At 37.8% G+C, this 13,253-nt stretch overlaps 1 pseudogene; it reads right to left on the minus strand.

Annotated features, from left to right (window-relative positions):
* Nucleotides 1–540: 540 nt before the first annotated feature.
* LOC132267814 (small nucleolar RNA R71) lies at nt 541–639 on the minus strand (annotated as a pseudogene).
* Nucleotides 640–13,253: the final 12,614 nt, after the last annotated feature.

Here is a 13,253-nt window from a genome sequence, read left to right on the forward strand (position 1 = left end):
GAACATACAAGTACCATTAGGCATGCCTAGGCCATTCATTCACCAACCACCACAACAACAAGGCCAAGCTCCATATGGAATGCCAAGGCCAATATATGCTCCACAACCTCCCATCATTAATCAAGGAATTCAAAACCAAGGTGTTCATGTTGCATCTTAAGTAGCTAATCCACCTCTTGCTTTAAGAGACCATTATGTGCCTAATTAGTATAATGCACCTACATGCATCCAATTGCCTCCATTTAGAGCACATCATTATGAAATTAAGCCACAAACCATTCAAATGCTTCCTAACTATCATGGACTTCCAAGTGAAGAACCTCATAAGCATTTGGATGAGTTTCTTGAAGTATGTTCCACCGCAAAATATACGGACATGCCGGAAGAGGTTTTAAGACTCAAACTTTTTCTTTTTACCTTAAAAGACAAGGCAAAGTATTGGTTTAACAATCTTAGGCCTCTTTCAATCACTTCTTGGGCAGAAATGCAATAAGAGTTCTTTAAGAAGTACTATCCAATTTCAAAGACCAATGCCATGAGAACCTCAATTCGAGAATTTTCACATGGGGATGGAGAAACGTTTCATGAGGCATGGGAACGCTTCAATGAGTTTCTTAGGAAGTGTCCACATCATGACATGCCCAAATGGCAATTAGTTTAATATTTCTTTGAGAGCTTATCGGACAATTATAAGGGTATGGTTGATGCTTCCATGGGTGGCTCATACATTGATAGGCATGAGGATGACGTGTGGCATCTTTATGAGAGCATGAGTGAAAATTCTTTGCATAGAACATTATCATCCAAGAATGGTAGAAATTCACAAGGTAGGAAGAGTGTTGGCTTACATCAAGTCGACCATTTGAATGAAATAACCGCCGAAATGAAGTCTTTATGGTTTGATCAATTTTTGATTAACCAAAACTCGGCGAACCAAGTATCTTCATTTCTTAACCATTCTCATCATGTATCAAATGAAACATGTATGACTTGTTCTAGTGTTCTTCATTCTACTTCTCATTGTCCTCACAGACAAGTGCAAAATGAACCTAATGAACAAGTCAATGCAACTTTTGTGAACCAAGGGAACAATCCTTATGGTACTCATTATAATCTAAGTTGGAGGAATCATCCAAATTTCTCTTGGAAAAACCAAGGAGATGGCTCAAATCCTTCCCAAGGCGGTTTTCAAGGGAAAAACATTCCACTTCCACTTCAAAATCAAGGATCCCAAGGGTATAGACCTTTTCAATCACAAGGGAATGATTTGCTAATTCTCATTTTCCCAACCAATCTTATTCTCAAGGAAATACTAGAAGTCTCGCCTTTGAAGAAAAAGTTTTGAATGCTTTGGGCACTTTAGAGGCTAACACATAATTGTTTCATTCTCACTCTCAATCTATTGCGAAGCTAGAAACCCAAGTAGGGTAAATAGCAAGCACTCTCAATGCAAGAGAGAAGGGAAAGATGCCTATAAATGCCCCACCTAAGAAACAATGTGTTATGGAAACCCATTCCTCATCGGAAGGCCACACCATTGAACATGTTAATGCGGTGACTACCTTGTGGAGTGGTAGGATTGTGGATAATCAAGTTGAAATGTCCAATGAAAAGAGTGAACCGGTGCAACCTTAAGTTGTCACCCGTCACATTTCACATTCTATTCCTCCTTCATTGCATATACATGATCTTGTGAATAAGAAAGTCTTGAAAAATGTGTTTGAAAAAGAAGTTACGAAAAATGATGTTGAAAAAGTTTTGTTGAAAAATGATTTGAAACAAAATGATTTAAAAACTTCTTGTGTTGAAGAGAGTTCAAAAGAAAATTCTGAAAAAGTGTTTAAACCAAAAGTTCCATTTCCGGATGCCTTAAAAGGATCCATTTCAAAAGATAAGCAAAAGGCAAAAACCAATGAAATTATAGAAATGTTTAGGCAAGTAAAAGTTAATCTTCCACTTCTTTCTGGCTTATACCAAATTCTTGAAAGACTTGTGCACCCAAAAGAGGAAGAACAAGAGCCAAACACCAAGGAAAGTGGTTTTGACCGATTAAGTAAGCTAAATTTTGCAACATAACACTTTGCCAAAGTTTAAGGACCCCGGTTCACCTACTACTTCATGCATCATTGGTGATCATATCATTAATCAGGCACTTCTTAACTTAGGAGCAAGTGTTAACCTTCTTCCATACTCGGTTTATGTCAAATTGGGCCTAGGTGAATTGAAACCAACGTCGGTAGTTTTGCAACTTGCTGACCAATCCATTAAGAAGCCTAGGGGTATAATTGAGGATGTATTGATAAAGATTGAAAAATTTTTCTTTCCCGTTGATTTCGTTGTCATAGACACGGAACCGGTCCCCAATCCTAAAAGCCAAATTCCCGTTGTCCTTGGCCGTCCTTTCTTGGCAACCGCTAAAGCCAACATCAATTGTAGGAAGGGGATAATGAAGATCTTATTTGGCCACATGAAGGTGAAGTTGAATATCTTTAATTCCACACCCAATTCATTACACAAATATGAAGGAGCGGTTAATGTTGTAGATAAATGTCATGATCTTCAATGTTAAGAAAGTGAGCTTTTGTGTAAGACCAAAACTTCTAAAGAATCATCTTCAACCTTCCATTCTAAAAGTCTTGTTTCAAATTCTTGGTTTGAAAGGGCATGGAAGCCCCAAGGGTTAAATTGCATAGACAAAGGATCAAAAGTTTCTTTTGAGCTTAATCCAACAAGTTCTTCAAAGAACCATTTGTTGGGTGGAGTTCAAAGCATCTATCACCTCAACAAGGAGAGGATACATTATAAGATCTTTGATCCGGGCTAAAAGAGCCCAATGTCTTGCTAGAGACGTTAAAGACTAGCAAAAACATTTCGGAGGGTGTCAAAACCTTATTCCTCCCTCATTTCTATCTTAAATTTCATTTCTTGCGCAGTCTAGATACTTGTTTTCGGTTCATATGCATTGATAGGAACTGTGATTAGGATTGTATAAATTTTTATGTTGTGATTGAGCATTTTGCATAAGTTTTATCGATCTCAAATGAGAGTTCGATTGATCGAACTCTATCATGCATCCAACACTTAAAAAAATTTTCAACCTGCATCCAACTCTATCCAAATCACCTCTCTGTCCCATCGTTTGAACTTATTCTTAGATCGATTAGGAGACCTTCAATCGATCCAACTTCAAGGTTTGATCGATCTCATGTACCCACACTTAGAAAATTTTTGAGCCTGCATAAACCTGCATATTTTTGCCTTCTGTCTCATCAATCGAAAACATTTCAAGATCGATCTGAACTTCTTCGATCGATCCAACTTCAAAGTTCGATCAATTTTTAAGTTCCAACACTTAGCCAAATTTTTGAACTAAAAACCTGCATATTTTTTCTCTCTGTCTGATCGATCGAACTCTTGTTCCGATCGATCTCAGTTCTTCATTTCATTATTTTGACTTTTCAAATTTCAAAAATCTAAAAATATTTTCATTTTTATTTTATTTTATTTTCATTTCACTTTATTTTATTTTATTTTTCAAAAAGTTTTCAAAAATTCAAAAATATTTTAATTTATTTAGTTTTTAATTATTATTGTTTATTCAATTAAAAAAAATGAATATAAAAATCCAAAAATATTTTATTCCCTTTTATTTTATTTTATTTTACAATTCCTTTTTAATTTTAATTCTAATTTTTAATTTTAGTTTTTCATTTTTTTAAAAAATCAAAAAAATAGTTTGAGGAAAGTTCATCAAAGTTCGATCGATCTAAAGTCTCAGTTCGATCGATCGAACTCTGTCGGGAATGTTTTAAAAATAGACCTGGAGGGTCTCAAGATCGATCATTTAGATCGATCCAACCCTCCAAACCCTTGCTTCCCTCATCGCCACTGTAAACTCTCCATCTTCCTCATCTCCGGCGAGATCTAAGCTACACTCTCTCCCTCATCTCAGATTTCACTCCCTTCGTACCTTCCCCACTTCTCTCGTCGTTTTGAGGTAAAATCCGAGATCTTATCTATGATTTAAGCTTCGATATGATGATTACATGCTTTATATGTTACATTCATGCTTTATACATGATAGAATCTCCATTTTTAAAGCTTCAAAGCACTGAGTTTACATGTTTATATATATGTGTATATGCTTTGTATGTATATATATATGTGTTTGATCTATTTTTGGGAGAATGGGCCTTCTACAGTGATAGGATTTGATGATGTGTTGTGTTGATGGGCCCACGAACATGTTCGTGTGGGCCCCGTGCTTCTAAGGTCACAAATCTGTGACTTCTCATTTTTCACAAAGCACAGTTCGATCGATCGAACTTGTGTGTAAGATCGATCGAAATTGTGAGATCAATCTCACTTATTTTCGATCGATCCAACTTTTGTGATCGATCTCACTTCTTTTTCTGATTGATCGAATTTCACATATCTCACACACACACTTCATTCTTAATATCTTGTATTCATGCTATCTTATATATGCCCAATGCCTGTGATATTCCATATTGGATGCATTTCATACTTACATTGTTTAGCATGTTTCATATCTTGTCACTTGTAAAGATTCATGTCATTTATATGTTTTGTCCATCTTATTTAACATGCATGTTTCTATTTTGTGCTTTCAATTCTTAACTTTGGTACTAACTCCCCTTGAAAGTTTTTAAATTATTTTTCAGGCTATGACTAAGCGAAAGACTGTTGCTAAGAGGCAACATGAGCCTCAGCGCCATATCAGACCACGGATAGAGGAGCTAGTAGAGCCCTCTCATACACAGGAGGAGACAGTACAGCCTACACCACCTCAGTCACCTGCTCATAAGGCTGAGGATGACCATATTCCATCCACCTCTACAGCTCATCTTGCATTTACACCATCACCATCTCCACCACATGCTGGAGCTGAGCATTCACCAGTACCATCTCCACCACGCCAGCCAGCTCAGGAGCGTGATAGGCCCGTGCCTAGATATGCGCATATGGTAGTCGACCATGAGTTAGTGTTCGACACAGCCTTTTTCCCCAGATCGATGCTGACCCGATAAGCTTACCACGATATCATTCAGAGGGGCTTTGCAGCTATTCTTGCTCTAGCCACAGAGCCAGTCTACTCGCTGCTGGTACTGTTGTTCTTCCAGAACCTCTGACCATCCCCGCATACCATAATAGAGCTGGTCACTACTATAAATGGCCATCAAATCACTATCACAGTGGACTCGCTAGCCCGCTCTTACCACTGCCCACACCGCTATCCTCCAGAGCTTCAGGAGACATATTCGAGGCTATACAGGCCTTCTTATGCCGACATGGCGGTATTTCTTACAGGTCACCATGCCGGTGGCGAGACCTTCGCCACCCGGACATTCCTTCCAAATGTCCTATGGTACATTGATTCTGTACTCTTCCGGAACATTTGCATAGCAAGGCATAAGATCCAGCGGAGAGGCGATTATTTGACAGTCCTCTACGCCTTCTACACCGGGCACTGGGTATCTATTCCCGTGCTCATCTGGAGCGTGACGAGGAAGCTATTTGATGAGTATATTAGCAAGGAGATGCTCGGACGGGCTAAGTCTCTCCCATTCGGCCACCTCATCACCCAGATTCTTATCGACCAGTGCTACCCTATTCATCCTCGGGAGTACCCTGAGAGAGGTTCCTATCACTTCTTGAAGAAGGACTGGAATAAGAGCTACAATGCCAGTTTTACTAGACTGCAGGACCACGCGGTAGTGGCTGTAGAGGAGTTAGAGGCTGAGGAGGAGGCTGAGGCAGCAGCTCAGGCAACAGCTGAGGCAGTAGCAGCAGATCCCGTGGTGGACGACGCACCAGTCGATCCAGCTACCGAGCATATAGATATTGATTTAGAGCACCCTGTAGATGACACAGAGCAGTACTCTCCAGTTGGGTCGCCCATTCACGACCAAGAGCAGACTCAGGAGTTTTCTTCTAATTCATCTATACCTGAGGCTCTAGATCTGACCCCCGGCTTTGGAGTACGCCTGCAAACTCTTGAGGATGCTGTTGTTGCTATACGAGCTGATCTTACGGCCCACAGAACTGATTTTGCTACATTCCGTACGGATGTCGCGACTATGTTCCGAGGTCTATCCAGAGATATCCACGGAGCTCGACCTGCCATCCTACCTCATCATCCTGAGTTCCCAGTTCCTTCTATCTTTTGATCCCTCTCTGATCTCTATTTTTGTTATTGTACAATACTATTATTTTTGCAGCCAGTCTGTCGGCTTTGATATTTCTGTTGTACCTACACTTTATCTATTTTATATATATATCCATTTTTGCTCTGGATGTCATATATTATATTCTCATATCTGTATGTTTGACTCCATCAGGTGCATCACAGTGACTTCAGTGAAAGAGTGCTTCCGTACTTTCAGGACCACCTTTATATCTCTCTCCCTATTTTATTTCATTATCCCATTTACACTTGCATGCCCACTGTGCACTAATTATCCCATTTTGTTATCTGATGAGTTTATCTAAGTGCTAATTTTCAGGACCACAGTTCATCCCAAGTTAGGGGGGGCCATGCCACCCACTTCGGATATTTCAGTCCCAATCATTCTTGCTTTGTTGCACTGGTATACTCTTTCCTTTGTTCTCCTTACACATTGAGGACATTGTGCCATTTAAGTTTGGGGGGAATGGTGCTTTGCAGTGTTAGTTTTAAATTCAAAATTTTGAGCATGACTTGTGTATTTGAGGGATATTTCTATGATTGGTCCATATCTAGCTATAATTTTGATCTCTTGAGGACTATATTGCTTAAAATTTAAAAATTGTTTGACTTGAGAGTCCAATACTCCTTGTATGCTTTATGGGAGCCAATTAGGAGTAAATTTTTCGAAAGATTGATATCTTGCTTGCACTTGTGGTCCACATCATCTTGATTTTATAATTGTTTTGAGAATCATTCTATGATTCTACACTAGCACAGGCACATACTAGCATTCATTTGCGGGGTACATGCTTCGTTGATTATTGAATTGGTTATATCCCAATTGGGCTAGTAGTGCATTGAAAGCTTTCATTCTTGATAAAGGTAGATAACAACCCCTTTTCACTAAGTAGCCTGGATTCTAGCCTTATCAAGCACTGAACTTCTCGCACCGAAAGGTGGAGGGCCCAAACTCTAGGTTAATAATTGAATATATATAAAAAAAAAAAAAAAAAAGTTGTTGCAAAAATAATAAAAAAGTGAGGACTTCTCCCAAAAGCTGAGAAGTGGGAAATGATTAGATGGTTGTCGTCTTGATTTGTAGCCTAATTGATTTGAGCTTGTAAGTCCGTAGGGGTATTTGAATGCCTAATACCCTAAAGCCGTCTGGTTTAGGAGTCATTGACCTAACGCTCGACCTCATGAATCACTAGAAAGCTTAATAGATCAACACATTGCACCATGCTTCCATTTTTTATCCTAAAAAAAAAAAAAAAAAAAAAAAAAAAAAAAAAAAAAAAAAAAAATTCAAGTGAAAAGAATAAGCGCACCTAGAACAATAAAACTTTAATAAAATGTTCATTTTTTGTCTTTATGATCGGTATTAGATTTGTGTGCTAGTTTGAGGGTAAGGATGTGATCATTTCTTTAGAAAATAATTCTAGAGTTGTTTTGATTTACATGATCATTTTCTTGATGTGTGGAGGACTATACTTGCTTGTTTGATGTTGAGATTTTGGGAGATTGCTTGGAAAGGGTTGAAAAATTACATACTTGAGGTAGTTTTCTCCCAATGCTTGTTTGCAATATTGGTATCTCTTTTGAAATAATGAGCTTAATGTTTGTGGGTATCATTTCTGGAAACCCTCACGAGACTTCACTCGTCCACTAAGAGTAACCTAAGGGTTTAAAAGGCTTGTTGCATATGCTAAGTGAAATCGTGTTCCCTATGAAAGGGGCGTTATCCATTTATTGTTTTCTAGATTCATACTTGTCTAGTTGTTCATTTCATTCCTTCACTTTCTAGTTCATTGCTAGGGACTAGCAATAGTTAAGTTTGGGGGTGTGATGAGCGCTAAAGAGTGTGTATTTAAACCCCTTAAGCTTAAGCATTCTAGTACCTTTATCTATCTTACTTTGCCGTTTTAGATTGATTACATATTATTTCCATTTTCAGGCACTTATCCCGAAAATTAGCTAACTCAGCCAAATAAGAGCTTAATTGAAGCAATTCTGAGATTAAACAAAGAAAGGAGCAAAGTGGAGAAATAAAGAAGCAAATGGAGCAAGAGGTGGGAAGTAGTAAAGTTCGATCGATCCAACTTCAAGGTTTAATCGATCGAACACTGATCGATCTCAGTACTTCAAGATAGATCCAAACCTTGACCCAAAGCATAAAGTCCAAAGTTCGATCAATCCAACACCACCCTTCAATCGATCAAACACTTTTATCTTTATTCAAATGATTGATCTAATCCACAGCTGTACCACCCACTAACCACTTTTGTCCTTTTCCCAAAAATATCTCTCAAAATATCTCGGATTTGTCTTTTTCCAAAAAGCTCAACCAGTTGGATCGATCCAACCTCAGTTCGATAGATCTCAGCCAAGTTCGATCTGTAATGACCCGGATTTTTCGGATAAATTTTTTTTGTTGTCTTTTCCCTTCTGAGTTTGGTTTCTTATTGATTAGTGTCGTCTCGAGTACTCTCAAGTGATTTCCGAGACTCTTTTCTATGGATTGACAACTTCCTTTGAGGACCGAGTCAATTCCGCATCTTTCGTTTTTCGGCACTATTCACTTTTCGTCTTTTTTTCTATTTTGTCTTTTCCTCGTTTGTCACTCTGTTTGCGTAACCACACTCCTTGTGTTCGAAGTTGGTTTCTGACTTCACGTATCTACATTCTCAGTGATTTCCATTAGATACGTATCTTTACTTTCGTGAGAAAATACTCTGGTTGCTCCCAGTGTCCATAGGGGCATAAATGCAAAGTTCTTTGGAAACTTTTTCTTTTCTTGGGGTGTTTTTCATAAATATCGTTTGAACATATTTTATTTCAGGGGTATCTAAGAAAATATCTTTTGGAAGATATTTTCATTCTGGGGCAGTTTCGCAGTTTTTACTTTTTGGAGGGGCCATTATGCAATTAATGAAAGTTATTGCTCAATGCCTTGTTTTATGCCTGGATCCTCATATGGGATTCATTTTCACATTTTGTTGAGTCATGGACTCTTAGAATTTCCTCCTGGACGATGTTTTCCAGTTTCAGGGTTTCTGGCCCCAGTTTGCGCCAAACTTGTTTTACGCATAACTCTCTACTCGGGACTCGGTTTTTGATGCCGTTTCTTCCGTTGTTCATATTTTCTTATTTGAAATCTTTTTTGTTCACAGAGTTTTTTGTTTGAGTGCGTTTGCTCAGATTTCACTTTTCCGGACTTGGCGGGGCCCGTTCGGGGCACTTTTTGAATTTTTCTATAAATGGGGGCCTTTAAGTGAAAAACCAGATTTTTTTCTCTCTCTCCTCTCTCATGGCCGGTCCAAGCTCCATCCATGGCTGCCATCTTCCCTCTCCTCTTTTGGACTTCTTCCCTTCATTAAAAAGTGGTGATGCATTTGTGTTTATTATTCCCCTCGACGAGGCCTTCGATTCCAACTGATTGGAATCTCGTTTTGGCCATTTTTTGAGTTCAGGTTTGAAGTCAAGTTGTGTTTTTGATGGGGCTTCCTTGGGATTCATGTTCGTGGTGTTGTTCCTGACAAAACCTAGGAGTTTCGTCGTATTCGAAGCCGATTTATTTTGGTGGGGATTTGAGATTTCATTTCAAATGGAGGTAGGGAATGTTTTAGGCTTTTGTGTGTGTTGTATTGAATGTTTAGCATGATTATACAACTTATATATGTGCCTTGTATCAAATCTAGAAAGTTAGAAATTTTTAATTCTTTGTATAAGATTTAAAATTCATGATGATATATAACTTTGATTTGAATTGTGGCATGGTAGAAAATCTTATTTTAATATATTGGTTAACATATATTAAATTTGGATTAATTAAATAAGAATTGCTCTTTTAATTAATATTTATCTTTTGTGAAAGATTAAAGTTCATGGCTGTACCTTGCAAAAAATTGAGTTGTATTATACTTTTAAATTAAGTTTTGGCATGTTTGTTAACATACTTTAATTTGAGAGCATTTGGTTGAGTTTGGAAATCTAGAGACTTTAATTAAGAGAATTAATTAAAATCTATTTTGTGGTTTTATGGGCCTAATTAAGCTTTTATGTGAATATATGTAATGACCATGATATGTCTTTTATCATATATTAAATTGAGGCCATTTGGAAATGATTTGAAATCTAGAGAGTTTAATTATTTTGATGTAATTAAATTCTATCTTGTTTATCCATGGATCTAATCATGTTTTAGAAGTTGTTTCTATTTTAAGAGTATAGATTTAGACTTGTGATGTATTCACTTGATTGTGTTATATACATTGAAGAGCATTGTTGTTAAATTTATATTCATGAGAGTATGTTTCTAATATGAATATATTGTTGGCTTATGATTTCATAACATTATGGATATAAAATGCTTATTATGCACAATTGAGAGTTATATTGCTAATTGTTACTATGTAGTAATAATGTGTATAAGTTATGAACTTATTTGGTTTATTTTGGAGTCTTTGGGCATTGTTGTTACATGTGATATAGCTAAAGTTCGGCTTTAGTGCGGGACGTATGAGTTTTCCCCAATTGAGATAATGCGCGCTTAGGGTGGTTTTCCCTGCGGGTTAGTGCCCGGAACAACCATTTTGTTCTCAGTGGAAATCCGAGACGTGATGTCCAAGTCTTCCACTATTTGTTTTCGCATTCAATTCTAAGTTGACAATCATGTTTACCTTGTTAACTTGTGGTTTTGGTTATTGGCGATTTGATGTTGTTAAGTACATCCATACTAAATTGATATATTTAGTTGATTTCACACTTTTAGATTTCTAGTTTATAACCTAGAGAATCTATGTCTTGATGTGTGGTATTAGGTATCCTAAATATGCTAAATTGTTATATTTAGTTGATGTTACATTTTAGACTTCAAGTTGATTACCTTGAGAATCTATATATGGTTGCTTTGTGTAAGCATGCTCCTATGTTGTTGCTTTGTGTAAGCATGCTCCTATATTGTTGCTTTGTGTAAGCGTGCTCCTATGTTGTTTCTTTGTGTAAGCATGACCCTATGTTGCTAAAATTGCATGAATGAGGTGATTGATGCTAGAAATGATCTTAGGTAGCTAGGATGCTCCTTGAGTTTCACCTTTGACATAGACGTTAGGTGGAACGAACCACAATAATTAAATCATGCAAACTTCTAAAATGTAGGTCGATGCATGCTCATTTCCTACGAGTAGCTTTATGTTACTCACCCCTACGATACTGGGGCATATTTCAGGTACAAGAATCAAAGTTAAGGTCTTCATTATGCTTGGATGGTTTGTGGACTTGGAGACTTCCATTTTTGTGAAGGTTGGCTTGGAATGCCAATTGTAGTCTTATATGTCAACATTTGTACATTTGATTCCTTATATGTAATGTGTACATGAGTACACTCTTTACGATGTATTTGACATGTATGAGATGATGCCGGAGGCTAATGACATGTAATTTGTATCCTATGTAAAGTTTGACTTCATGGAATATTATGAAAGTATTGAAAAATATTGAGTTTTTGCTTCACCATGTTTGCATTGGGTGTGGGAATTCCATTTTGATTCTTCCATTAGCATTCATTCAATATGTATCAAGTGTGGCCAAGGGCCAAGTGGCATTTTGAAACCATCTCATGATTTTAAATTCCAAGTTTTCATTCCAAATTGCATTTTTGGCATTTTGGCCGTTGGGGGTTCATATTTTGTATCGGCCATATTTTTTGGCCATGGAACATTGTAGCACATCTTACTAGGTAAGTTACGTTTGGTTGCATGGTCGTTTCTGGGCAAAGCTTCTTCTTTGGTGAAATGAGCCTCTTACGGACTCATTTTACACTTTTGTTGCATAATCTGACCTAAGGGTATTTTGGGAATTTTATTTGGGAAATAAATTCCGTTCCTCACATAGTTAAATAGAAAATGTGATTTTAGGGGGGGTTTCTTCTTCGTGTTTTTCCGGGAAATTTCATCTTGGCATCGGAAATCGATCCCGAAGTTTAGCTCTCAGTTTTTAAATTTAGCAGCTTTTTGGACCCTCTGGACCAGTTTTCTTGGGAGGGCATTTTGGGCAATTCACAGTGCGTATTTTTTTATTTTTCTCGCGAGTCACTTAGAAAGCTCGATTTTGAGGGGGGGTTTTCTTTGAGTTTTTCCAGAAAATGTCATCGACGCCCTCAAATTTCCATTTTTCCCGGAAAAACCCCTACTGCCAGGGTTTCTTGCTGCCCATTCTGCCACCTTCACATCTAAACGGTTACGAGGGGTTTCGTAACCGGTGAGATGAGTGTGGGCAGTGTGTATGTCGTGATTTTTGGCCTCCTAACCGGTTAGGAAGGTCTCCTAACAGGTTAGATGTTCTTGGGTTTGCTATTTTTGACCGTTTTACCCCTTCTTCTTCCGTAAGCCATATCTTCTTTATCCGAACACCGAATCAAGCAATTTTTTAGTCTAAGTTCATTGATTTTTCATTGTCTTTCTGATGGTATTCTCGGTGGCACCCACTTTGAAGCTGAAAGTGATGATTTTTCCCCTAGGTTCAATCTTGTTCGTTTTTGAAACGTTGCTTCCCCATTTGATTCCTTTGGGTTCCGTGACCTCGTTGAGGGTCATAATGGTGTCTTAGAGCCATGTTGTATCTCTAGAGACTGTTGTTTTGTCTTTTGCTTCCGTATTTTAGATCCATTATCGAGTCATCTTTCGGTTCATCACTGACGCACCGGTGTCACAAGTGGTATCAGAGCTCTTAGGTTTGAAAACCTTAGGACGATGGGTTTTGGGTGCATATCATGCTTTTGTTGCCATGCTTTATGTGTTTATATGCTTTATGATAACATGTTTATATGCTTATGTGCTATATGTTGTATGCCGTTTGTTTAGCATTGTTTTATTCTAATGTAAAGAGCATGACATATGACGTATGCTAGATTAGAATTGTATATGCATAATTGTGTTGCATATTTGGCATGACACGGGATTGGTCATTGAGGCACGAGTTAAGGTTGATGGTGATTGTAGTCACAGTCATTTGGCGTTACCGTAGTGGTGGATTTGTTGATTTTGGGCCATTATGAGGTTATGGA

The sequence above is a fragment of the Cornus florida genome, unplaced genomic scaffold, assembly GCF_030987335.1.
Source record: "Cornus florida cultivar Cherokee Brave unplaced genomic scaffold, ASM3098733v1 CherokeeBrave_3.0.0_Hap2_Chr07, whole genome shotgun sequence".
Lineage (NCBI taxonomy): Eukaryota > Viridiplantae > Streptophyta > Magnoliopsida > Cornales > Cornaceae > Cornus > Cornus florida.